The sequence below is a fragment of the Oncorhynchus masou genome, unplaced genomic scaffold, assembly GCF_036934945.1.
Source record: "Oncorhynchus masou masou isolate Uvic2021 unplaced genomic scaffold, UVic_Omas_1.1 unplaced_scaffold_659, whole genome shotgun sequence".
Classification (NCBI taxonomy): Eukaryota; Metazoa; Chordata; class Actinopteri; order Salmoniformes; family Salmonidae; genus Oncorhynchus; species Oncorhynchus masou.
In genome coordinates, this window is record NW_027013031.1 from 334,869 (window position 1) to 340,184 (window position 5,316).

A 5,316-nucleotide genomic window follows, 5' to 3' on the forward strand; every position below is an offset into this window, starting at 1 on the left:
GACATGTATTTTTCTGAACTGCATAGTTGGTATTCAGCATTTCGCCGCCGTGACACAACATTTGATTTGATTAAACCCCTTTGTTCTAAATGAGTTCCGGAGTAGAAATGTGCTTAACACATGGACTCACTCTGTGTGCAATAATAACATGATTTTTGAATGACTACCTCATCTCTGTACCCCACACATACAATGACTACCTCATCTCTGTACCCCACACACACAATGACTACCTCATCTCTGTACCCCACACACACAATGACTACCTCATCTCTGTACCCCACACACCCAATGACTACCTCATCTCTGTACCCCACACACACAATGACTACCTCATCTCTGTACCCCACACACACAATGACTACCTCATCTCTGTACCCCACACACACAATGACTACCTCATCTCTGTACCCCACACACACAATGTCTACCTCATCTCTGTACCCCACACACACAATGTCTACCTCATCTCTGTACCCCACACACACAATGACTACCTCATCTCTGTACCCCACACATACAATGACTACCTCATCTCTGTACCCCACACATACAATGACTACCTCATCTCTGTACCCCACACACACAATGACTACCTCATCTCTGTACCCCACACACACACAATGACTACCTCATCTCTGTACCCCACACACACAATGTCTACCTCATCTCTGTACCCCACACATACAATGACTACCTCATCTCTGTACCCCACACACACAATGACTACCTCATCTCTGTACCCCACACACACAATGACTCCCTCATATCTGTACCCCACACACACAATGACTACCTCATCTCTGTACCCCACACACACAATGACTACCTCATCTCTGTACCCCACACACACAATGACTACCTCATCTCTGTACCCCACACACACAATTATCTGTAAGGTCCCTCCGGTTGAGCAGTGAATTTCAAACAGAGAATCAAACCTTTGAGCCTGGTGAAGTTATTAATTACACTTCGGATGGTGTATCAATACACCCAGTCACTAGAATGATACAGGCGTCCTTTCTAACTCGGTTAACGGAGAGGAAGGAAACCGCTCAGTGTTTTCACCATGAGGCCAATGGTGACTGCAAAACAGTTAGAGTTTAATGGCTGTGATCATATGAGAAAAACGAGGATGGATCAACAACTTTGTAGTTACTCCTCAATACCCAATAGACAGAGTGAAAAGAAGGACACCTGTACAGAATAGAAATAGTCCAAACATGCATCCTGTTTGCAATAAGGCACTAAAGTTAAACTTCAACTTTTGGGGCAAATCCAAACAACATCACTGAGTAACACTCTTCATATTTTCAATGATGAGGTGGCTGCATCATGTTATGGGTATGCTTGTCATCGGCAAAGACTAGGGGAGTTTTTTAGGATAAAAATAAACTGAATAGAGCGAAGCACAGACAAAATCCTAGAGGAAAACCTGGTTGTCTGCTTCCCAACATACTGGGAGTATTCCAACACATGCAAAAAATATAATGTACAAATATTGTACAATCCAAGTGCGAAAAGTTCTTAGAGAATTACCCACAAAGCTTAGCCAGAAAGACTCACAGCTGTAAATCGATACCAAAGATGATTCAAACATGACTCAGGGGTGTGAATACTTGTAAAATGAGATATTTCTGTATTTCATTATCAATACATTTGATAACATTTCTAAAAACCTGTTTTCACTTTTGTCATTATGGGTTATTGTAATGTCATTATGGGGTATTGTGATGTCATTATGTGGTAGTGTGATGTCATTATGGGGTAGTGTGATGTCATTATGGGGTAGTGTGATGTCATTATGGGGTAGTGTGATGTCATTATGGGGTAGTGTAATGTCATTATGGGTTATTGTAATGTCATTATGGGGTAGTGTGATGTCATTATGGGGTAGTGTGATGTCATTATGGGGTAGTGTGATGTCATTATGGGGTAGTGTGATGTCATTATGGGGTAGTGTGATGTCATTATGGGGTAGTGTAATGTCATTATGGGTTATTGTGATGTCATTATGGGGTATTGTGATGTCATTATGGGGTATTTAATCAATGTTGAATTCAGGCTGTAACACAACAACATGTGTAATAAGTCCAGGGGTATGAATACTTTCTGTAAACACTGGACAACAGATAGATAGTGAACATCATGTAGATCTGGGCAGAGCAGAGAGATCCGTAGCCAATCAGAAAATAGAACATAGTCTCTGTGTCAGATGCCAGATAGTTCCCTGAATGGTACCATACAGGCAACGGGATGTGAATAGACGTGTCCTGTAGCTCTTAGTTCCCAGGTAATGAGTCAGTCACAGCTGCCATCTTTCCAACCGTCCCTCCACCTCTCATCCACGTGGGAACAGTCAAACGGCTGCTTCCCCAGCCGAGCGTTGATGCCGTTATGGATGCCACACAGCCACTGGGAGAGGGCATGGCGACTACTGGCGTCTGGCTGATTGGTCTTCAGCCTGAGGAAACAGGAAGTGATGTCATTTAGTCAACACTGGTGGAGTCCCTACCCGACTATATTGCAGACGATCTTACAATGCCTGGACAGGTATTTAACAGATCAGCTAACCACATATAATATAGCAATCTGACGCCCGACTGCATAGTGGATGACGTGGCATGCAACCATTGATTGATGCAATGCTACTCCTGGGTATCTAGTTGGGCAGGAAGTGGACCTGTATCTCCTGCCAGTCATCTGTGACCTTTAACCCACTAGATCCAATAATACATCTCTCAACACCAGCCAACGTAACACACAATAACATAACCTCTAACCCCTGACCTTGTCCGCAGGTCCTCAGCACACTCCTCGCAGGGGAAGACCTTAGAGAAGAGGTTGATGAACTGTCCCATGTCTGTCTGCTGTCTGGGGAGGGCCGGTCTGGGTAGTAAGCTGCCATGGTGTGCAGGAAGGACCAGGTGTTACGCCCTAACTCTTCCCTGTCCAGCGGACACTCCGGCTGCCGCTGGGGCTCCACATGCTCAGCTGGGGCCGCCTACACACAAACACACACAGGGATACAGAGACACACATTCTGCTTGACTGAGTTGTCTGATGGGCATTACCAAGTCATCATTACTCAACATGATGAAACGCATGCGGAGTTGGTAGACTATCCACACTGACATCATTCAGGTTTACTAATCTAAATAGATCCTCTATTAGATAATAGTAGAGGCCTGGCCGAGTCAGAATAAAGTGGCAGCTAACAGAGGTGTCCATGAGGAAACATCTTATCAGCTACATAAACAGTGATGTTTGTGTCAAACAAGTAGCTTTATGGTCGGTTGACGTTTGTCTCAAACAAGTAGCTTTATGGTCGGTTGACGTTTGTCGCAAACAAGTATCTTTACGGTAGGTTGACGCTCATAACCTTCAGCCTGAGAGGACAGTCAGTTTCTAAAGGCCAAATCAAAAGGTGTGTTTTTATACGCGTGAACGAGAATGCAGACGCTGGAATTAGAATGCACGGTAGTGAAACTGGCCGTCAGTAGCAGTAAATCATGAGAGTGGAATTAGAATGCACGGTAGTGAAACTGGCCGTCAGTAGCAGTAAATCATGAGAGTGGAATTAGAATGCACGGTAGTGAAACTGGCCGTCAGTAGCAGTAAATCATGAGAGTGGAATTAGAATGCACGGTAGTGAAACTGGCCGTCAGTAGCAGTAAATCATGAGAGTGGAATTAGAATGCACGGTAGTGAAACTGGCCGTCAGTAGCAGTAAATCATGAGAGTGGAATTAGAATGCACGGTAGTGAAACTGGCCGTCAGTAGCAGTAAATCATGAGAGTGGAATTAGAATGCACGGTAGTGAAACTGGCCGTCAGTAGCAGTAAATCATGAGAGTGGAATTAGAATGCACGGTAGTGAAACTGGCCGTCAGTAGCAGTAAATCATGAGAGTGGAATTAGAATGCACGGTAGTGAAACTGGCCGTCAGTAGCAGTAAATCATGAGAGTGGAATTAGAATGCACGGTAGTGAAACTGGCCGTCAGTAGCAGTAAATCATGAGAGTGGAATTAGAATGCACGGTAATGAAACTGGCCGTCAGTAGCAGTAAATCATGAGAGTGGAATTAGAATGCACGGTAGTGAAACTGGCCGTCAGTAGCAGTAAATCATGAGAGTGGAATTAGAATGCACGGTAGTGAAACTGGCCGTCAGTAGCAGTAAATCATTCGTGGCTCACTTGTGGCTGTGCTGGCAGCATATTGCAGAACAGTCGACTGTGCGTCAAGAATTCAGCATAGAGCAAGTTTGTATGAAGGTCTGGTTATTAAATGGGTAAATAGTTTAATTTATTTTCAGTTTAATTAATTTATGGCCACGGAGGAGGGTGAAAGGTTAGCAGATCCAGCTGTCAAAGATCTCGAGAGAAGGCTATTCTGGAGAGGGCAGGGACTTCTGGAGAGGGCAGGGACTTCTGGAGAGGGCAGGGACTTCTGGAGAGGGCAGGGACTTCTGGAGAGGGCAGGGACTTCTGAGCTCTTCACCTCAGCATGGGAGCCAATCCGTATTGCAGATATTCACCTCCTACATCGAAGAGGGTGCTGTTCCCTGGCAACACCTTGTGCCGAAAACTACACTATGCACAACCAAAGACTATTTTAAGAGCCACCCACATTGCAATAAGAGTATTCTTCCACTTAGCTATGTCAACTGCAGATAATTAAATTCACAGTTTCTCTCCCATGGAATAAAACATTTAAAAAATCTTATATTTCTTAAAATCCCGTTCTCTCTCAAATTTAGTGAAATCCAATTGGTAGTAGTTCCAGTCTTGTCCCATCGTTGCAACTCCCGTACGGACTCGGGAGGGGCTAAGGTCGAGAGCCATGCTCACCTGTGACGCTGCTGTTGGGGTCTGTGGCGTTTTCTGGACCTTCATCCACGACTTGAAGTCGGTACAAGCCCTGCACGGCTTTTTCTTCGGTTCTCCGGTCTGCTCCGGGTCCTTACCGGTGCTGTCCTCCAGGGGGCTGCCGGTTATGATGGGGAACCCCTGGATGCCCGCGGTGGATGATCCTCCGGTGGACGCGGCCATGTCCGCTGTGTTACCGTGGGAAGGATCTGTCATCGGACCAGAACCCGCGGCTGAAGGACGCTTCCGTTATAACGCTTTATAGCTCCTCCTCCATGTGTTCTATATATGACACCCGGCCTCCATGTTCACCAACTACACATGTCTGAATTTATTCTAAACATGTAGGGCAGTAAGTCCACTCGATCAGTGTTCAGTAAACTCCTTGATATTTGACCAGGAACTATTTTTCCAGGTATTTAACGTTAGATGTTTTGTTCCCCACCG

At 45.2% G+C, this 5,316-nt stretch overlaps 1 pseudogene; it reads right to left on the reverse strand.

The window, feature by feature from the left end:
- Positions 1 to 1,061: 1,061 nt before the first annotated feature.
- Positions 1,062 to 5,291, reverse strand: LOC135536740 (FAD-linked sulfhydryl oxidase ALR-like; annotated as a pseudogene).
- Positions 5,292 to 5,316: the final 25 nt, after the last annotated feature.